This window comes from Lepeophtheirus salmonis, chromosome 10 (genome assembly GCF_016086655.4).
Source record: "Lepeophtheirus salmonis chromosome 10, UVic_Lsal_1.4, whole genome shotgun sequence".
NCBI classification, from domain to species: Eukaryota; Metazoa; Arthropoda; class Copepoda; order Siphonostomatoida; family Caligidae; genus Lepeophtheirus; species Lepeophtheirus salmonis.
Window position 1 is genome coordinate 19,375,198 of NC_052140.2, and position 23,011 is coordinate 19,398,208.

General features: G+C 32.1%; 1 protein-coding gene across 1 annotated transcript in view; it reads right to left on the minus strand.

The window, feature by feature from the left end:
- The window catches only part of LOC121125444 (uncharacterized), a 134,004-nt gene extending 111,330 nt beyond the window's left edge, over positions 1-22,674 (minus strand). Inside the window, exon 1 of the mRNA XM_040720642.2 lies at positions 22,533-22,674. The gene's annotated coding sequence lies outside the window, so the exon portion shown is untranslated. The remainder of the gene's footprint in view (positions 1-22,532) is intronic.
- Between the last annotated feature and the right edge of the window lie 337 nt (positions 22,675-23,011).

A 23,011-nucleotide genomic window follows, 5' to 3' on the forward strand; every position in this document is an offset into this window, starting at 1 on the left:
GCACACTCACAGGTAACTACTCAATACTTATTTCAAATTATATGTGTACTGTCCTCAAAAATGTATAATAATAATAGAATATTATAATGACTGATGAATACTTTAGTCTTTAGAGCGTTCACTAATAAAAACAAAACAAATTCATTTGAAGATTCCCGCCCTTTTATTAAATTCAAATCTTCACAGTTACATAAATTATGAAATACATAAGAGACTAATAACAAAAACAAACAAAAACTGTACTTTTTCTATATATGAACACGCCTGGAATATTTCATTAGTACGGCTAAATTGTTATTGACCAGATAAAATTATGTTTATACCATAAATCATGGAGCACAGTGCACCCGGTGAATCGTTTTCATACATACATTCCTACAGAGACACTTTACATTATTAATATTGATAAAGTACAAATATCAATCAGAGAGTTGTTTTATTTTAGCACAAGACACTCTGTTTACAAAATAATAGAAGCAAACAACGTTCATTTTATTAACTCTATAAAAAAAATTATAGCCACTCTTTTAATGAAATATTATTATTCAATATTATAATTTATAACACAGAATCGAATAAAACAATTTTAAAATTTTAATAAAATACCTATATATACATATGTAATTCATTTTAAAAATCGAGTCCAGAAGTACTTACAAGGTAAATAGCAGTTGGTATGAATTACTTATTTGGCTAAATACCAGATGATCTCAGTTTTTTTATGTTTCCTTTTGAAATAAAGGTTGTGTGGTATAAAAAGGGATATGATGAGTTATATCTCCTCTGCACACACAGTAAGGGAAATTAAATTACTCACTGCACACAGTTCATTTTTTTCCTTGTTAAGCAGAGTGTGTAGAACAAAATCCTGACCACCTCGTAAAAAACTTTTTCTGTTTTATGAGCAAGATCTTAATCATGCCTAATTATATGTAAACTTCTAGAAAAACGAAAATGAATTTGACCAACAAAAGATCATCCAGACATAAGGATTCAACTTTTGAATAGGAGTAATTAATATCTATTTTTAGCCATTTTTTTAGAAACATAATATAAAAGCCCCAACTGAACTCCTTGGTAATTTTTTAAAGCACAAAAGATTTTCTGATCTACCTTTAATGAATAGCTACATAAATAAGGAACTTACATAGAAAGGTAGAATCAAACTTCTCTCTCTCTCTCAAACAGATTAAATCTATCTACGACGTAACGTAATATTTAATTAAAACTCAAAAAATATACATAGATATATTAAATTAATAAAGAAAATAATTTTGTAGAACAAAAGGGGATCAATGTGGGTCATTGAATTGGAATATTTTGATGATGTTCCATCTAGGGATTTATAAAATGATTATTTTGCAAAAAATTAAAAAATAATGACTAGAATCATATCCGTTCTTAATATGGGACCTTATATAGGATTCCATCCCAAGTCCCGTCCCATCTCCATCATTGACAGAAGTTTCAAATTAATATTACTACAGAGGTAAGGACTTCGACCTGAGTACATATTTTACAGACTTACAACTCCACGTGATCTCACTATAATAGACTCGTAATTTATTATATACTGCAAGGGGGGTGTTATTTTTAATTAAGAGGTTAGATTACACAATCAAACGAAGGCTGAAACAAAAATAAACACGTTTTGTTTTTCTCCCATGTTTCTAAGTGTTAAAATGTTGGAGCAGCAAAAAAACAACAATGTGTGTCTTATCTCCTCCGCGCGGATGTCAGTGTCGAGAAGTCTGTAAAGACCATTGGTATCTCCATTGCCTACAACACCAAGAAGTACATTATAGTTCCATGTAGGCAGGAAAAACCAAAACTTCGGCGGCAGCATTATGGATGACTTCTGGCCTGCTTACAATTGGCCTTCCTCAATACCTGACCTCCACACTTTGGACTTTGCAGTTTAAGGTGTCTTGGAGAAGAATGTATGCTGCACCTCTCATCCAAATTGGGAGTCACTCCAAGCTGCCATCTTGACAGTGGGGTACTCCATGAACACGGCCTTCATCATCAAGAGCTACTAATCTGTTTGTTGGCGTATCGAGGTTGTTATTGAGTGTGTAGGAAGACATACTGAATAAAAGATATAGCTAAATATAGTATTCAAACATACCACAAATTGTTTTTTTTTTCAGTTTTCTTTTCTCGTCCCCACAAAAATTACGTTTTGCATAGTGTAGTTACTCTACTGCAAGTTTTGTGAGCCCACTCCATATAATTCTTATTAGTCCTTGACGAGAACGTCAATGGATCAAATCTATGATAACGTCATTTAAGATAGATTGTAATATATGAGATGTTTCGAATTAATCCGAATTTTTTTGAGCTGAACCGTACCAGACATTAAAATTTTGAGTTTGCTACATCCCTAGTAGGCACTTTGTGAGAACCAGGATTGTCAGATAAGACTCTACATATTTGGGTACTATGAGAAACGGTTGTTATCTTTTTCATTTGCAAACAAGCTCTTATGCTTTTTTGCAAAACTTGTTCAGTAATCTTCTAATAAATGAAACTTTGTAGCACTCTTATACACATCTTATACTCTAATTTATTTTTTTAACACCAAGATAATGGTTGCATGGGCTCAAATGACGAGACTATAGATATGATCTTCCTTAGGTGTTAAAACGTTAGATCAAAGTCACGTAAATACAGTCTATCCTCCAAATATGAATGTTATCTAACAACCACCACTAATAGGTTAAAAAACTTTTAATTGGCCAATTTTAAGATGGAGCCCCCATCCTGCCAAAAACCGGTTTGAAGCCCAGGAAAGGTCACATTTACCCTTTAGAATGATTTCGATTTATTCTTAATATATAAAAGCTAGAGCCTATATGAATAATTTCTAGCCATACACATTCTAGTTTAAACTTCAACTCTCTTGTTTATTGAAAGAGGTTATGTTGAACAGCTGAAAGGACATGCCCCAGCATAAAATACTGATAAGGACTTGTCCTAGGACTGAGTAATTTTATTAAGACCGTACTGATTGGATTGCAGTCGTTTTAGTATATTTTAGATAAGCTCAACACTCTTATTTCTGTGGCTCTCTTTTCACCAGTACTTCTTAAAATTTTGCATGTTGGAGCCCATTAACGCGAGTCCTCCATCTTCGAAATAAGTTCGGCGGGAAATTTTAAATTTGACTTTTTGATGTCATTGGCTAGTTTAATATCGTCACTTATCCAAATTCTTATGAATTTGAATACGTTCTTACAAAGGACTGGAAACAAAAATTTGGATTTGTTTCAAAGACTCTATGACGGAGATGTGTGGCTTTTATTTAAAAACTATAAATCATCCAATTTTAACTATTTCGATTGATGATGGTTGGTTTACAAATACGTGGTAAATGGAATGTGTGGTTTAAGAGCGTGATATTAGATGGACATAAGCAAGTCTTACACCGATTGCAAGAGGCTTCAAGGTCCTGGATTATTTAGATTACGAACACTGCTGGGAATACCTTTCGAAAGACGTTTGCCCTGATTAACATACATATGAATGACACATATATACATTTAGGGCCCATCTGGGTATTTTTAAAAGGTACACTGTTTTAAAGTTTGAGGAACACTGCTGAATAAATTAAATCCCTTGTTATTTGAACCCGATTAATAAGACAAATGTTGTGTAAAGTGGCAATTTGCCATTATCTTTGTATCTTAAACACAAACAAAGAACATGTCCAAATTGGCTTTTGTCTAAAATTAAAATATGTATATTTTATTTCAGGTAGAAGATATAATGTACTTTCATACATAATCCACAGGAGTCAAAAAGATGTTTTCTGGACCCGCATGTATGTTTGAAAGTTCAAACAAATAATTATCAGATCGTAGATATATACCTAATAGAAATAACCATCAATGTACAAAAAAAAAAAAAAAAAGAAGAAGATCACTAGAGATGTAAATTCTTAGCATTTTATCGTGTGCAGTGCTCTGCTGTTGTTGCCAACATGAGCAGCTTTTTTTACTTTCCCCAAGTATTATAATCATTATTATTTTACCTCTTGAGGAGAGAACATCAAACTAGGATGGATACCCTCCAATTTAAAGAATTCATATCTCAATGAAACTTGTAAAAATAGTAGTTTAGACCAAAGATACTCTCAAATCAAAGTCTAGGGGTGCACTATCCAGAGAATTCCGAAACAATGGCCTCCAAAGGTTTTATGATAAGTAATGTAACTCGGATTTTTTACTTTTACAACATAAAAAGCTCTTATATGATTAAAAGCGTTTTTATATTTTATTCAACGAAAATGTGTCAAATTGCAACTTATTTCTAAACTCCAAGTTGAAAAAGTCAAATGAAGCATCAGAACAGCTAAACTGCTCTCTTCCATAACACTTTTCAAATTATCAGGGTTACGATATTAATTTTTTGTGTGTTTTGTTTTTTACAAAGCGAAATGGCTTTGAATTTACAGCTCTTTAGATTAGATAGCATCTTAGAAAGGAGATTATAAGAGTTATTCAATAAAATTGATAGAAAATAGAAAAAGTATTTCCATTTTTTTATATACCAATTTTATGTTGACATCTGCATATCATCACGCGGACAAACTGCATGAATATGTGCTCTATTGATCCTGTTCTTACAAAAAAACTAAACTCATATAACGTGAACTACATACATACAAAATAATAAAAAATGTTTTGTTAGGAGCTAACAAAGACGTTATATTACCTATGTAGACCTTAAAAAAAGGTAAGTTTTATTAAAAAGAGGAAGAGATTTTAATCTCATGAGTCGCGTCTTAGAAATAGGTATTTTATTCTTATTTAGAGTTAGACTCCAATATTAATCAAACTCGAATAATAATGCAATTTTAAACAAGTCGACAATTTGCTGAAAATTATTTTAACAATCCAGTAATTTTTTTGGTGGGAAATGTGACTTTACTTTCAAGTCAATAGTCGCCATAATTGAAACATTTGAATATAAGACAAGTCAAATTTCTAGTATCAGACTCAAAGGGAGTAAAAAACTACATATAAGCGCTCTTTTTCTTTTGTTAAAAGAAGATTTGATATTGTGTTCACCCTCAGATAGTGAACTGGGTAAAAAATAAACCCCAGAAATTAAACGTACATATCCTTACATGATAAACAATTGAACAATTATGTTATTAAAATTTTGCACCATTCCTGGAGCATTATATCCATTTATACCCAGTGTTAAAAATAATTGTATGAATATAAGAAATGGGAGAAAAAATCCACTCTTATTTTAACAGCCTCAGTTTGGGGGGTAAGAAGATAAAATGTGTTATTTTTTATAGTAAAAACATAAAATTCTTATTGAAATTTGACGTCACTTAAAAGCGAATAATCAAAACAAATTGAAACATTCGTGTATGATGATACGTAGTGATGGAAATCCTGTGTATTTTGGGCAGGTTAAAAAACCTGAAAATCAACAATTTGAAACATATTTGGCAGGAGAGTAGCTTAGCTATCATGACGTTTCATTAGATCAACTACAATCAGCTGTGACGAGGGAGAAGAGAGAGACGGAAATAAGCAAGGACATTGGCAAGAACGTCTCCGATGTCGATCTTCCAATTCTACTCTGAGCCTGACAAGGACTTTCCATTATAACTCTGCAGTAGATCCTCACACTTTTATGTACACACATGAATGTTAAATCAGGGCTTTGAATATAATTAAATATAAAGTGAAAGGAAGTTCAATACTCGAGATTTAAATAATAATAAAAACAGGCAAGGAAAATAAAATTCATTTTTCAGATTACCAATTTCAAGAAAACTGCAAGCTAAATAATCCAAACCATCACTAATGTGATATATGAGTCAAATTTTACAGTCAAAATGACAGTAAAGACCCCATTTTCTTATTAAAAGAATAGATGCTGATGCATTAAAAAGAAGACACCACAATGCACATAATATGTGTAAACATTCTCATAACTCAAATATTATTAAATTGTCATAGCATGAACTTTTCTCCAGGCAGATTTATAAAACTTAGACACAACCGAACCCGACAATTTTGATAATTATCCAACACTATTTTTATTACACACATATGTAATATATATATACGAGTAAAATATCACCAAAAAGGAAGATCTCTTCTTCGGATAGGAAGCAAATGGTTTCTCCACAAATGACAAAATATGACGTAAAAAGTGTGGTTGCTTACGTTTTAGCACATCACAAAACAAAAAGGGAATAGTTTGGTTTGATATACCCAGATACTGACGCATTTCGAATACTACAATAGTAAATTGATATGGGTATTTAGGGCACCATTATTGTTTTTAAAAAAATGTACATGCTAAAAATATCAATCTGCATGATAAGTACGACTGAAAAGGTATATTTAGTGATGTAAATTGTGTGTATTTTTTAGCTGGCCCGCTTTTTGGAATTGATGATATAATGAATTAATTTTCCTTTTTCTAGGCTGTTTAGGGAACTGCCTTTTCTACTACGTTCGATTATATTCAAAACCTGATTGAACATTCGTGTGTGCTCATAAAAGAGGATTCATGGTTTGTTGCGGAGTTATAATTGTAAGTCCTTGTTGGACGAGTAAAATTGAGGATCGATATGGGAATCATTCTTAATACTGATTCACAGCTGATTATAACTTAACTAATGAAAATGGAAATAAGAAGGGTGCCTATGTGAAAACGCACAACATTAAGCCATCAACAGTATATCTATAAAATCAGTCTAGACAGATTTAGTATTGTGTAACTAAAATTAGAACGTTCTCAGTCCGGTTTAAGATTTCCGGGAGGAAATCCAACTCTATTTTATAGGTTTAGAGCATACAAAAATAAGAGACTAAAAATATTTCATTGAGTTATGGATGAGGTTACTTGTTCATGGTTCTACCTCCAACTATTCACGACGAAGGTCACTTCATTCATCGGTCACAACTGACTGATCTCATCATTAGACTCTAGCCACATAAACGACATACATACATAAAAAATAAGGAATATATATTGATACACAGCTCATTGAGTAGTTATTTAATTAACAGTTGAGAAAGTAGACTAATTAATTATTATTAGATAAAAGAAAAAAACACCCTCTTGCTACATGAGGAAAGTCTGTAACTGTACAAAAACATTAATTAAACATGACACTGTCTATAAAATAAGTTTTACTGGTATAATATACAATTGTTTGCATAAGCAGTTGTGTTAGTCCTTAACAGGGGTAGATGAATATGCAGTATGCGGCAGCAAATCGTGCTGTAATTGATTCCCGTGTACAATTTCGTACAGATTTTCGAAAATAAAAGAGGCAGAGAATTGAAATTTTTAGGGATGTCTTTAGCTATATCATTTCTCAAAATGGCCTCCTTTGGCCACCAGTATGGCCTCAATCTTGCAGTGGAAGACCAAGCACTTCTTCCTCACAAACTCCTTGCTCATGTCCTCCTACTCCTTTTCCACTACATCCTTCAGGGACTCCACATTTGGCTGAGAAGTTGCACAAGCCTTCCTCTCAATGGTCCCCACACACCATAGTCCATGGAGTTCTGGTCCGGGCTTGACGGCGGTCATACTGTATGATTCGTTACCGCACACTGTAATATTATCTACCGAGATAAAATAATAAAAGAAACCGAAAATTAACGTGGTCACCCTGACAATTTGAAGAATGTTGGGGAGACGATCAGCTTAGCTGTCATGACCTTCCACTAAATTAGCTATGATCAGGGATGAGATTAAGTAATAAACATATAGCCCACTCTGTATCGAGCAATGGTATAGCCAGGAATTACTCCAAGTCATACAAGGACTCACACTTATGACTCTGGAACTAGCGATTACTTTAATCTTATAAGTTTTACTTTACATACCAGGCGGTACATTGAAATTCGAATACTTACTAAGTTAATAAATAATGAAGATTGAGCAAAGGAAATTAATTAATATTTCAATATATCAAAGCATCAACAATTAATTAAAAACAAAAACAAAACAAAAACCTGAGTTGTCTAGCCTACGTACAAATCGAAAAAATGAAACTTAAGCGTGAGCGAATAATTTCCATTCACGCACTTCAAGCTATTCGGAGTCTCTAGGACCAACGTCTACGCCGTCATCAAGTCCGTAACGTTGGAAAGGAAGAAGGGCTCTATCAATTAAGCTTAAATGGACTCAGAGGAGTAAAAGAAAACAGCCAAGGCATATCCCCTCAAGTTCATGAGATGTCGGATTTCACACCAGACTGTACATAGAGCTACAACAAAAGTGGATGGATAGAGCCTTGTGAGGGTGGAGAGGCCACTTTTGACACCAGTAATGAAAGAAATAGATCTCTTACTTTGCAAGACCCTTTAAATTTCTTATTAATAATTATTCAATCACTCTTGAAAATGGCTCACAGCTAAACTAACAAGAGCTTATTCGATACAGAGCAAAGAAAGTGACAAATTGACAGCTGAAAACAAAGTATAATTATATATTTGAGGTCATTCCGTGTTATACTTTCAATATAGCGAAGATGGATTATAAATGATACATTGATCAAATTTTGCATTCAATTTGGACGCGTGAATGTGTGCGAGAGTTAAAAATTTGGAACTATTCAACTCTCATCACAACACAATGTGTTGACAGGATGTTCATGGTTATATACAATACATGAACATACTTTATTTTTCGATCGGAAGTCAAAGTTGAATTATGGTTAGCATATTCTTAACTTTATTTCTCTCAAGAACGGTTAGTTAGGTAGTTAGTAAAATGTACTATAAAACCATATGGTTTTGAGAGGAAGACGACGAAAACATTGTCTGCAAAATACAAAAAAAAAAAAAAAAAACATAAAAAAAGCAACAATGTATTTGACTTGCCAGATCGTCTTGATAAAAAAGAAAAGAATAACAAGGCAAGAAAGAGGAAGAAATGATAGGAATGTAAATAACCCCATGAAAGAACGAAAAAAATAAAAGATAAAAAAATTCCTAGATTCTTAAATTAATGGGCAATAAGTCCACATTGAATCATCCATTTGAACAGCAACAAAAATCTCCTTTGAGTGCTTTTAAGAAAGTAAGTGTTATTAATTCAAAGAGCATCATCAGTAACAAAGAGTATTTGTAGGGGAGACCAAAGACGAAACGGTTGCAACTTGGGTGCAAATTTTCGTTGAGTTGATCTTCGGGCCTGTTTTTATGTAAAGTGGGGCCCGAAAACTGGAGAGCCGCATGACTTATTCACAAAAAAAACGTAATTTGTATGGAATCAATAACCGACAGCTCAAAATCAATTTTGTAATATGCTTACATAATATTATTAGCTGCCGGCCCTGAACCTGGCGCAGGCTTTGATGAAGAACTCCTTACCTATGTTGCCCACTGTCCCGAGAATGTAAGTCCGCAAGGAGTCAAAAGTGTGCACGCTTATTGGGATATCTCTCCAAAACGCCCCACACATAGTAGGCCAAGGGGTTCAGTTCAGGTGAGGTTGGAGGCCATATTTAGGAAGTCTGGAGTGTGTTTTTTTGTTCTGAGAACGATCCTGAGTTTTCTTTGCAGGTATTCCCGGCCCATCAGACTCATTGAAAGCCTTGACAACATCGTAAACAGTTTATTTGGGCAGCTTAAACACTCAATAGTATCCTTGGATATACGCCCGGAACGGAGGTACATAATAAGGACCGTACGGCGTTCGTATTCAGAAGATATGTATATAAATATGAACTTTTTTTAGAAAGTTTTGTCAGATAAATCTGATAAGGACACTTTCATAAACATAGACCCGAGGGTTGTCAAAATATTGAGGTCTAAACTTGCTTCGGATTTTATATCCCCTCCCTGTATATTAAGAGCATTGCACTTATCTTGCAAATTTTTTCATTATTTTCAATAGTATGCATTATAATACGAATATATTATATTTTTACTTTCTTATATAATTATTCTATTATAACTCCCGCAATGATATTACAAGCGATCGATTTTACCTTCTTTGAGAACCGGCAAGTTTGAATGGACCGGACTGGACCGCAGTCTTAAATAAGAAACGATACAACACTAATTGCAACTGCCTCTGATAAAATAGAATTGCAATGAAATTTGAGGAAAAACTATTGACTGGTAATATCCCCTTTAAATAGATTCAAACAATAGAAGACAATTGTTGTCATGTTGTAATCAATTTTGCGTAGCTTCAAAGTAAGCTAAACAGGAAAAAATAAGTGTCTCAACTCTCACCGGACTTCCCTATAGACATATGCCACCCTTGCCGCGATTTGAATAAATCGCATTTTTATTCAAATTCACTTCTTAATGCTCCCTATCAAAAAACATCATAAAAAAAAGGAAAAGTATAAAAATGCTTGGTAAATGGTTCAATTGACTTAAGGGCATTTTACATACATTAAAAAACAATTTTCCTTAGATTCATGAATATTTTTGTTTTCAACTGAATCATATTTTGATTATTAAGTTGGTGGGGGGAGAATTCCATGGAGGTAAATGCTAATTACTTTACAAGGCAAACGTATATTAGCATAATATCAAAATGCAGAATCCCTTTTCTTAAGTAGCAGTCGTTTACCCATTTCATTCAAAAATGACCTGTCTACTTGTAAATATATTGTGTAAAGAGCAGAGTTGTACAAAATAGGATCTAAGACAAGAGTAAGAATTTTTGTAGTCGCAGTCTGAACAGTTGTTATTTCTTCCCAAAATGGTATCCTTATTCTTTAATGATTGAAATGAGGACATCTATAACAGTAGTTCCCGACCTGTGGGGCTCGACCCATATGCAATGAAGTCGTTTATTGTCTATTGAACGAATATTTTTATTTTATAAAACTTATTGAAAAACATATAGTTTTGTAGTGATGGGATGATTTAAAAAAATTCCTGCTGCCGATTTTGATTCTTTAATATTTTTGAATAATAGTTAAAATATACAATTTTGAAATATTTCATTTTTTTAAGGGGGAGGCGGGGGAGGTGCCTGGGGTTTTAAAAGTTTTGGGGTAAAAAAATTTCAAAAATCCCCAGCCGTTCTCAAAAAAAATTTTAAAAATCAAATTTTTAATTTAAAAAAATAAATTTTCTTGTAAAAAACAACACCTTAATTTGGGGTCTATTTGTTCCATAACTTAGTAATGATAGTTAATACTAGTAATAAGTAATCATACATAATAATCGGAATCGTAAATTAAACATTATTTTCCCGATGCTATTCCAATTCCAATAAAAACGCCCGATTATCCGATTACCGATGCTGATTAATTGTCAGATCAATAATATTGAGATAGCTATATTTATTCCAACTATGGCACGAAATGTAATGGATCCCTCTAAGTCACTCAGAACAACGTCAGTGCCAGTATTGAACATTTTTGGTTTTTTTTTTTATGGTCCGCTGATGCTTCTTCAACTTATATATTCTAACTATCTAACTAGCCGATTTCCCACTAGATTTTGACAAATTTCGCAGCATCTGCCCGAATTTTTTTCACTTAGTAGCTAGATTTTTTGTAAGAATAGTAAAGATGCCGAGTCAATGGCGGTCAATGCTACTGGGCAGAAGTCAAAGAGGTTTGAAAAGAGGTCATTCTGTACTAAAAACCATCTAAAATTCCGTATGAAGTGTTGTGGAATGTTCTTAATGACCTACAACATTCATTATGGCGATATTCTTCTCGGATGAAGAATTTACAAAATTATAATTACTTCACGAATAAATCATCTATAATTACTCATAAGCGCAATAGTTATATGACCATTTGTTGTACAAAAAAAATGTATTTTTAATATATTTTAACAAATTGGGGTTGTTTCTTGACTGCTTGTTCTAAAAATGGGTCACTTTATTTAAAAAGTAGAAAACAACTGGTCTATAGAATTGTATAAAATATGACCTAACCGTATGCTAAGAAAATGGAATATCAACAAGGTACTCCTGAGTATTTGAAACATTTTTTTGGAGGCAAACAGCTTAGCTGTCACAACGTTTTATTAGATTAGCTGCCAGTAGCTGTGAGAAAAGTAAATAACACAAATCCAACTTGCAAATACTTAGGCAGAAATTACGATAATATCGATCCTCAATTCAACTCCAAGTTCAACACAGACTACTTACTTTTATAACTTGCAGAGAAACCGTCATTGTTACTCTGCGTCTTTCATGAATTGTAGACGATCTAATGAAACGTCATGACAATTAAGCTGCTCTCCTTCAAAAATTATTGGAATTGCCTGGGTTACCATCTTGATTTTCGATACCTTTTTTTAAAGATATCCAAAATACATAGGCTTTTTATCCCTATTGATGAGCAACCCCACTAGTTATTACTTTATACTAAAATGTTCACTCCTCAAAAATTAAATAATAATGATAAAAGCGTTGGAAAGTAAAAGAAAAACCCAATGTTCAGATTGCCAAATAGAAAAAACCGCTCCTTTTTTCTAGGATATATTTGATACATCTCTGCTAATGATATATACAAGTTTAAATTATAACCCCTGTCCAGTTATTTCTCTATCTAAAATCAATGACTCATTAGACAAAATATCCTACAAATTAAATTAATAAGTCAATGAGTGTCCAGGTGTCATTTTATGGAATTCCTTATATTATTTAAACCCTTTGCTAAAAACATAAAATACCTATTATATATATAATTATTCTTTTAAACAAAGGAATAATTGAGTCATCATGCATTGGCAGTATCAAATATATTTACATCGATTTACAGTCAAAAAAAATTATACATTAAATACTTAATTAAGTATGGGATTTGAATGCAAATATATACGTGGACATGTGTGTATTTTGTGGCTAAAGCCACAAACTCGATGTGATTTATATTTTGTATGTTTATCAACCTTTGTTGTCAGCTGTAGATTTGTCTACTTATTTTTCACTTTATTAGTGTTCTGAACGTTAATTGGTTGATTGTGAAGTAACTCATGTTAAGCTGTGCACAAGTTCCAAGAGTTATTGAATAATAGTTCCATACTTGGGAAGAATGATAATTTTTCCTGTCGTTTTCCGCTTCATATTAAAAAAGAAAAGAAAAAAGGATTATACATTGGTACATTTAGATGTAAAACCTAAGCCTTTCTTAGTTCACGAGTTTATTTGTAATTGACAGTCGTAAGACTGGATTTGACCGAATAAATAGTAATTTGACAGTTGAGAAGAGTTGACTAACTACTTCCGAAAGTGATTTGGGCCTTTTCCCCCCCTACTTCTCTTTAAATGAAAGGTTGCAAGATAAAATCAAATTAAACGACGTGATCCAGGAAAAAAAAATCATATACTATTTTACGTCATTCCCACTTCTTTTATAGAATTAATTGCATTATACTTTTTTTTGGAAAACTGGCTTCATATTATTTAACGTTTTTTTTTTTTTTTTTTTTTACATAGAAGGCGTATTTTTATATTGTAAATTGATAATCAGACAATCTAAGGGTATGTGGATGTGTGGAAATGACCTCAATTCATAACCACTGCTGTAAAATGAACGCACTTTTTTTATTTTAAAAGATGTCTTCTTGACAATTGAAACTAAACAATAATAAAGTTTTCTTTTGAAACTGTTAACCCAGGATGATTATATTTAGTGGGCGAGTCGATTGAATCAGGTCCACAATAAAAGTATGAATGACAATATATTATATGAATATAGGCACATAAAAAAATAAAGCCTTGAAGATAAATGGCTTTATATTAAATAATACTACATATTTATGTATGTACCCAGTATCACTGTAGATTTCAAGTCTGATATCAATAAAATAATGAATAATAACATCACTGTATAAATTAATGACCCTTTATTATGGGCATTGTACAAATGTCCTCTATATTAGTGTTAGACTCGGCCCAGCTTTGGGTCAGTTGGGTTCGTATTTGTGGTATTGTTCGGTACAATAGTACTTAGTGTTGTTCCAGGCCTTATTTATTCCGTCCCGTCTTAGGATCCGTCCTTAAAACTGTAGGTCCATTGGACTATCATCAAGACCGATCTTTATAAGTTTGGGGGCTAAACTGGAACGAACAAATACTGAACTGGACGGGACTGCAGTCCAAAAAAAGGACTGACACATCACTAAAAGTTCAGCAGGGACCCAAAATTTCTAGTAGTGTAACTAAATTACGAAAAAAGTGATTTTTATGAAATCAAGAAAAAACAACTCAAAACCAATTCGTGATGTGTTTATTTAATATGTCCTACACAAGCAATACCACCCTACACACGCCGGCGAACAGATTGGCATCTCTTAACGGTAAAGGCCGTGTTCAAGGCGTTTACCACGCTATCATAATGGTACCCCATAGTGAATATAAATTTATTTGGATTGTGAGTTAGAGATTTTTCTCTTAGTCACCATAGATTGCAAAGTCCAACGAATTCAGGTCAGAGCTGTAGGAGGGACACATAGAGGAAGTACAGAAGTCATCAATATAGTTGTTGCATAAGTTTTAGTTCTTCTTGTCTGTATCGGGAAGTTATTGACTGTTTGATGTTATAAGTAGCCGAGATGGAGATGCCAAAGGTCTCTGCAGCCTTGTCAGGACTAACACCGGTGCGGCAGAGATCGTAAACGCGTTGCCCTTTTCGATTATTACACTGACATGTTTACTCCTTATTCCAGTAGTCTTTTGGTTGTGTAATGAAACATTGTTACTAATAATAACGGGATAAAATCATAAATAAATGCCCCTGCACGTTTTGGTTTCCCACTCTGTAGGCCCCGAAAATTGAAATTGCACACCAAAAATTCAAAATTACGGACGGAGAATGAAACTGTAGACGAAAATATGACAAAAACCTTTATTTTTGATGAGACCGATCGAGACTGATTATTTTTTGTAGATCAAATTTTACTACAAGACCGCTACGGACCGAACTTGAACCGAATGAACTCGATCTTACAAATATTATAAGAGTCTCAAACCGGCCTAGAAGGATTTCTTCACCAAAACTCACAACTATTAAATATATTAATATGGTACAAATGTTCCTTCCTACGTGATGGGGGAGACTTGATATCGACTCAACTCTTTATCAGGGGTTCATCTACGTTCAATCAAAGCTATGGTCATTTTTGAAAAGGATAGTTACACAAACAATGAGAAAAGACATGATATATTATGTACATAATTAATGAAAGTTTTTGACATCTTTTGAAAGATACAAAATTCGATAATATAGAAAATAAAAAAAAACCTGAATATTTCTCTTCCCTCCTCCATCATCAAGAATCAATAGATTTATGGACTTTGTATGTAGAGGTCAATACAACCACTTGAACTCCTTGCAAAATAAAAATAAACCTAACTTTGTTACAAAACAACATAATGTCAATTAAAAATCATTGGATTTATTTGGAAATAAATCCAAAGGAACAAAACGAATAGAATCTTTGCTTATGCCATGAATAAATATACCTATTATTTGAATAATATATTCATGGAAAATTATAATTTACTCAAAGGTCAGCAGTCTTCAATCTTACATACCAAAAAATAAATAAAGAGATGATATAGGGGTAGATATGCATGGCAAAAATCGAACTTTGAAGAATCAAATAGCAATTAAGCTTGTATTGAGAGCTTATACAGGGTGCAAGCTCTATTTAACAACCAACATGATTATTTAAAAAAGTTGATTTTTGCCGAAACTAATTATCCAGACGTCAATTTTTAATAAGAAAACCCACAAAAAAAAAGTGCCTTTTGGGCTTGAAACTGTTGACCCAAAAAGTGATTTGTTCATATATTTTACATTATTTACAAAAATGAACCAGTGATTGATTCTTATTTTTTCGACGACATTATTCTCCATAACTTTTTTTGTTTTTGCAAGTACAGAATATATATTGGTAATTTTTTGTTCCTCTTTACAATACCAATAAATGCAACAAACTACTTTCTTTTCGCAAGATTAGTGGAAAACTGTTTTTTTGTAATGATCTTGTAACCTAGAATTGCAAATGATCCTTTGTTCTACCCCATCTAGTTAGTTCGTTATAAGTATTTAAATATTTTCCCAATTTATCTGGGCCATCATGTACACGGACTTATACATCCAATAAACAAATTCAGGGGTAAGCCTAGCCAAAAATGAATCACAAAATATGAACTGACATCCTAATATATAATAATATGTTCTTTAAGAATTGAAATATCAATTATTAATACGCAAAATGAATAATGATACATTAACAAATATATATTGTATTTTTTCATGTAAGCACGATTTTCATCCACACATGTTCCATAAAATTATATTATGCGGACTTGTTCATAGTTAATAACATGCCTACCTTGTACAAACCATCAATCGAATAATCTATTAGCTAATAAGCCATTCTGGAATGAATAAATAAAAGCAAGATCATTTGATAGAGTGGACGAATGAATGATTAGCACCCCGTTATTATCGAAGCAAATATTTTGATTTATGACTTATGCATGTTTAGTAGGGTGAGCCTTGTCTCAAAATAATAGTAAATTTAAAAAAATATTAAATTTGGAGCAACATTGACCCAACACGAAAACTCACTAACTGACAAAATATAAAAAACTAGAATGGACACTCGGTAGAGCGAAAAACCTACGCCTATTATCAAATTAAGTTGTGTATCTCAAAGTTATGGTCGATTATGCACTTATTAGGTTTTGTATTACACTAAACTTGACCTCTCCAAATTTAATGGCCTCGTACTGTAATCTTCGTTTCAAGTTTGATCAAAATCGATCTGTAACTTTTGTGGTAATCCTGGTGATTAACGAACAAACAAACAGAGGTAAATACATAATTTCCATTCAACTTCTATACAGAAGTAATAAGTAATTTTGTGATAAATTATTGATTCATTTGCAACAAAGTTTGTTTGAAACATTGATCATTTTTCAAGTACTAGAGAAAATAAAGTAAAGAGATGCGTTTATTGTAGTCTGCCACGCCTTCTAACATTGTTTTAGTGATAGTAAAGTGGTTTTTATTTATTGAGACTCTATTCAACCACGCAAAATTATCGGATTTTGCTCAATAAAAGGTCTGATTTACCCTGAACGATCTACCGAAAGCAAAAACCTGAGTCAGTGACGGTATAGCTGGCCACAAGCCGTTCCAGTAAGGTGCACCTTATCTTTGTCCCCTAGGGGGGGGGGGCAAAATTAACAGCATTGAGTATCATCTTGGAGAAAAGTCTCCAACCATGTGACAATTCCTACTTCAAGTAAGAGATTTAAACAATTCTACAGTATGGGTTTCACTCTAACATGTCTAATATGAAGGAAAAGTGGCGGCATGAGACTCATTTACCTGGCTTTTGGAGCAATTACTTTTAGCCTCCATTCAGTTTGAATTTGAATACGATGGATTTTAGAATCTGGTTCATTTTGGAGGACAGGGACTACAAGAAGCCCCATTTTAATATAAATGGACTGAATGCTTCCCTAATTAGGGAATGGGGTAAAATTCCTATGAAGAAGGCCTACGATGATGTCTTGCCTATCATAATCAAGGCCAATGTTCTGCAAATAAGGACCTCTTTGACTATTTTTTAGCCAATTATTGATATGATATGAAGAGATATTCATTCAAAATTTTAGCAAACTCATTATAGAAATATAAAAGTTATATGTCATTATTTATTTGACAGTATTTGGGCTCCATCTTGTATAACAAATTTATTTTATATAAGGAAAAAAAAGGGTGATTTATTAATGCAAGTAACATAAATAAGGTCTAGTTATTAACAATGGCATATAATAATTTATTGATGTAAGATTTTATTAAGCATGGCTCAATTTTTTTTTTTTCACAATAAAAAAAATAAACTGTTACACCTTGAATTGATGTAATATAAATTACATACTCAATACTAGGATCATTATACAGTAGAAAAAGTAGACGCAAGTTAATAATTATGCCCCTTAGTAGGCAAACGTCTTCATTTTCTAGATGTACTGTGTGTGTTCTAAAAGTCTTGGAACCTTATTAAAATGAAAATTTAAGTATGCATTTTTTATTTAAACATCCTGTTTGAACTTTTTGGCAAGATCATTTTAGAAGAGAGGTCAGCAACCAGACGGTCTAGAGGGCCAGGAACCGACTTGAAGGTGTAAATAACATTGAAGATAAATTTTTTTACAGCCCAATAGGCATACCTTTATTTCTAATGCTGACAAAAATAAATATTTCAACTTAATGTAATACAATCCCAACACATATCTAACAAGGGTAAAATAAAAAACAATACTATGATTAACAACACTAAATATCACAGGTTTTTTCATTTTTTTTAATGCAAACACCTTAAAATCCGAATTAACGACGATTGTCAGAGAAATTTACTAAAACGTCGAGTTCTTTGTTGATTACACCTTCCAAATTTGTTGGATTGAGTTTCTTGATTTATTAGTGCGAATAAATTATCACTTGAACTTTCTTGATGATGGCCTCTACCTTAAAAATCCTGAGAAGATTAGAATCCGTGGCCACTAACCAATTGGAGGCAAGGTTTTTTTTTGACCTGACTCAGTAAATGTCGTTTCTTAATCCTTAGGGACTAACCAACATCAATATTTGCAACTCTTGACCCTGTTGACTTTGCTATTACTTTTTTATTGGACATCTCAGTCATTTTCATTCTTGGATTGGCATCAAAGGCCTCTCGGGCAGCTTCTTGATTCAGTTTGGTTGGAGACAAACTCTGAAGTGGTAAATCAGCCCAACTTACTCCAGAAGCTACCCGGGAAACCTTTGAGGTCAATCCATCAATGAAAATGGTGTGGTTAAGAAAAGTCATTGGCAGGTTCACAGGGTCAAAATTTATAAAAATTCCAATTGTATAGTCCTTAAGGCTTCAGCAACGACTAATACTTAGTCAAATCTATCTATATATATATATAAAACACACTTGTATCCAACGCTGATCATTTCTCTGGCGATAAAAACACCTTTGGTGTGGATCCTGTCATTATCAGACAAAATGATCGATATAAGCTCCTTAATGAATCTGTAGAAACAGGTTCCCGAGAGAGAACCCCATTTTTCTACCCTCCAGACCGTCTGGTTGCTGACTAACATCCTGATTATGATGTTGATGCACCCGAGACGGACAAGAAGTAAAACGTTCTTTCTTTTCGCTTCCATTTTCCACACAAAAAAAGTATTAACCTAATCAGTTGAGCTCACTTATAATAATATCCCACCAAAAAATCGACGAAAACCTCTTAAATTTTCCTTGAATTCAAATACCTAATATGATTACATGATGAAAATCTTGATCACAAATCAAGAAGACTAGGAGAAATGTCCAACTAATTGTTTTACATCGTACAAAAATAACCCAAATACTTTCATGTACATACATATTTGGGTCAACCATAGGCGTTTTATTTAAATTGATGAGATAGGTTGAGATACCCAAGAAGAATGCTAAATATATTTAAGAACGTTTATTTGATTTATGTGGAGGTTCATTTGACTCCAATATGGTTCCTTTTAAATAAAATCTATCATGTTTTTTAATTCTTTCATTGTGAAAATGATTTTTTTCTATTTTAACTACAATTTACGGCCAAAAATGAATCATTATATTTTGTTGATAGAAATTGACGATTATTATTCGTCTAAGATTACAGAATATGTAATCCAAACTCAATTTTGGGGAAAAAATAATCGAGCTTTTCTTTGTGTTGACTGGCCAGTGGCCACATATTAAAAAAATCAAAATAAACACAACCATGTATGCAATGCATAGCCTTATTTTTTAGAATATCTTAGACAAAACCAAGAATTTGAGAGCACATAGGGGAGGTTTTAGTTTATATTAATATAAACAAGTGCTCTACCCTGGAGCTGAAATGTAAAATTGATATGATCCGCATTTTAAAACCGGGGTATATATAAATAGAAATTTTATTTCCTTCAAAATATAGTAATACTTTGCACCATTTCTTTGTACCACTTATTCTAAAACCAATACTGTTTATTTGTGACCACTACTTTAAAGACTTATGACCAAGAAAAAGGAAACTTTTTTTTAAAACCAACGAACCAAGACTTTGAGGGATAATACCAAAAGAAGGAAACTGTTTTCAGGTCTTTGTTTGTTTGTAGATAGGGCAATTGTAAATTTAGTTGCTTTGATCTTGGCCAGGACAACTAACTACAGATTGTTACATTTATCGTATCACGTGACTTTTCACACGAAAAGAAGCAGGGGAAGAGGCCCAAAATCAGTTCGTAATAATTAGGCCATTTTTTCCAGCTATGGAATTATCATTCAATAAAAGAGATGTTCACAGAGATGTAACAAGAGATAATTCAACCAATCAACGTTCAAAACACTGATTAAGGGGCATAGAAGCAGAAACATTCACAGCTGACAACCAAAATAGTGTATTTTTTTGTGTTAGTGAACTACCAAAGACTGTAACCTACAGTATAGACAAAAACTTTCAAACATGGATCTTATGTGATAGATTGATAGCCACATCACTATAAATTACGAGAATGTACCAATTTTGGTTATTGAATTAGTTTCTAAGGCCCAATTTGTAGAATATATGCTGTAATAAATAACAAGAAAAAAATGTAATTTGAGGATATACCATAACTAGTAAAAGCTAAAGTCATAATGGATTCTTTATTTATATGATCTCATAAAAGGGGATCTTTCCTATTAATCCTCTAATCTTAATGGTTTATATCAATCTATTATGTATTATTGTATAGAAGTTATTTTTAAAAGTGAGTTAAATTGATTTTTCTATTTTGTAAAGGGATTTCATGTCAACAAGGAAGAGCTCTATAAGAATTATAACCAATCAATTAGATTATAATACATATAGGTAAATAATATTTTATCTTGTACAAGTTACACTTTAGTCAATACAGCAATGTAGTGACGAATCTCGGATATATAGAAAAACCCAAAACTCGGTTCTGAGCATACATAAGAGAGAATGACCGTAAAAAGACCAAAATTGCGGTTCAATACGTGGTTTTTACTCAAATTACACGAAATATTCAGATATGAACACAAAAAATGGCAAAAATTGCATTTCAAAAAACCCCATTGGTGAATAAATCTAAAGTTTCCACGGCAAGTTGCAAGTTATAAAATACATGCTCAAGTTTAGTGCTACTCAATTTGCTGATCTTTAACACGACTCAATTTGTAAAGAAACCCCTATGAATATAACCGAGAATAATAATAAATATATTACTTTTCTCTCAGTTATCTCGGTTTGTCATCGACAACCGAAAAATCTACAATCATGTACTCTGTCAAAAATAACTTTTAAATTACCACGCAAATTACCCAAATAATTGTTTAAAAAACACCCGATACTATCCGGTTCTATAATTAGGAAAATAATTCAATCAATGGATTTCATCTTTAGTCTAATTTACTGGCTTTGTAGACAGTTGAATAGCTCTAACTGCGTTTTTGGCCTAACTATGCAAGTATTTAGAAGATACAAGTTGTAACCAAAAAATTAGATAAAGTATCATAAATGAATATATTTAGTAGTAAATAAATGAAATTAAATAAAGGCCTTTTCAGACGAAGACATTGCAACTTATTCGTAAAATATGTTAAAACAAAGTAACAATTCGTGCCAAATTGCAGCTTCTATACTGTGCATATGGTGCAAGTTAGCACAAAAACAGTCCTGAAAAAAGTGGAAAAGGATAAATCCCCAATCATTTTTTTACCTCATATATATACAGGCCAATATTTTATAGACAAAGCATTAAAGCCAACTATAGGCTTTGTACACACATTTTCGGATGAGTGGAGATGTCCAAAAATGTTAAATATAGTTTAAAGCTTATATTTGATTTATGTGACTGAATATGACTTCGATATAGTCTTTTATATAAAATCGAGTTGTAACCCTTTCCTTTTTTTACTTTTTATTAGAAAATTTTATATTTTAATTTTTTTCCCTCAAAAATTAGTCTTCTTTAAATAGCTTTGAATTTCTCTTTAAATCTCAAAAAAGCTATTCGCAAAAATATTCAAAAATTAAATTTTTTGGATAAAAAATATAAAAAATTAAATTTCAAATATTATTTTTTTTTCAAAAAAATAATTCAAAATTTTACAATTGTTCTCAAAAAATTATTTTTTTGGAAGAAAATTTTAAAAAGTTAAATTTTTAATATTAATTTTTTTTTGGGGAAAAAAAATTTAGAAATTCATAGCTGTTGACAAAAAATTAACAGTTATGGAAAAAAACATCAAATATTGCATTTTTTGAAAAAAAAAAAAGATCTAAAATCAATACCCGTCCACGCAATAAATATTTTTTTGGAAGATAATTTCAAGAATTATATTTTTTGAAAAGAAAATTCAAAAATCCACAGCTATTCACAAAAAGTTACATTTTAAAAAAAAAAAAAAAAATAGAGAATTAATTTTTTGGAAGGATAGATATTTTGGGGATCCAGTCCCTCCAACCCATCTTATGCGGACCTCCCTAATAATGGAATAAACCCTCATTCTTACCTTTATATAATGTCCTCTATACAAAAAGTTAGCTCATTCCAATTTATATTTATTCAAATTATTAACAACACACTCAAATAGAAAAATATAACACTATGGGCTCCACGATACGTCCCAATAACGCAAACACTAGCGTCAAACTGATGTAGAATTAATAAAAAATAAAGAAAAAAGAAGAAAAATCAGTAAAGGGCGCTTTATTTTTTCTGTTTTTGATACTTTATTCTCTCGTAATATAACGAACGCCCTAAGGTGAAAAATGGTTTCTATATAGTATAAAAGAGGGCGCTTTTTTCTATTCTTCTTACCCCATAATAATGGACGTAGTTGTGGAAATAAAAAAGATGGACACGGATAGCTTTTGTAGTGACTGTAGTACGATTCAAATGATTCTTTAAAAAAAAAAAAAACTGATTTAAATCAATGCATTTATCAAAAGCCTATAAAAGGTGTTATCTTGAGGGATTGCTTCTATTTCA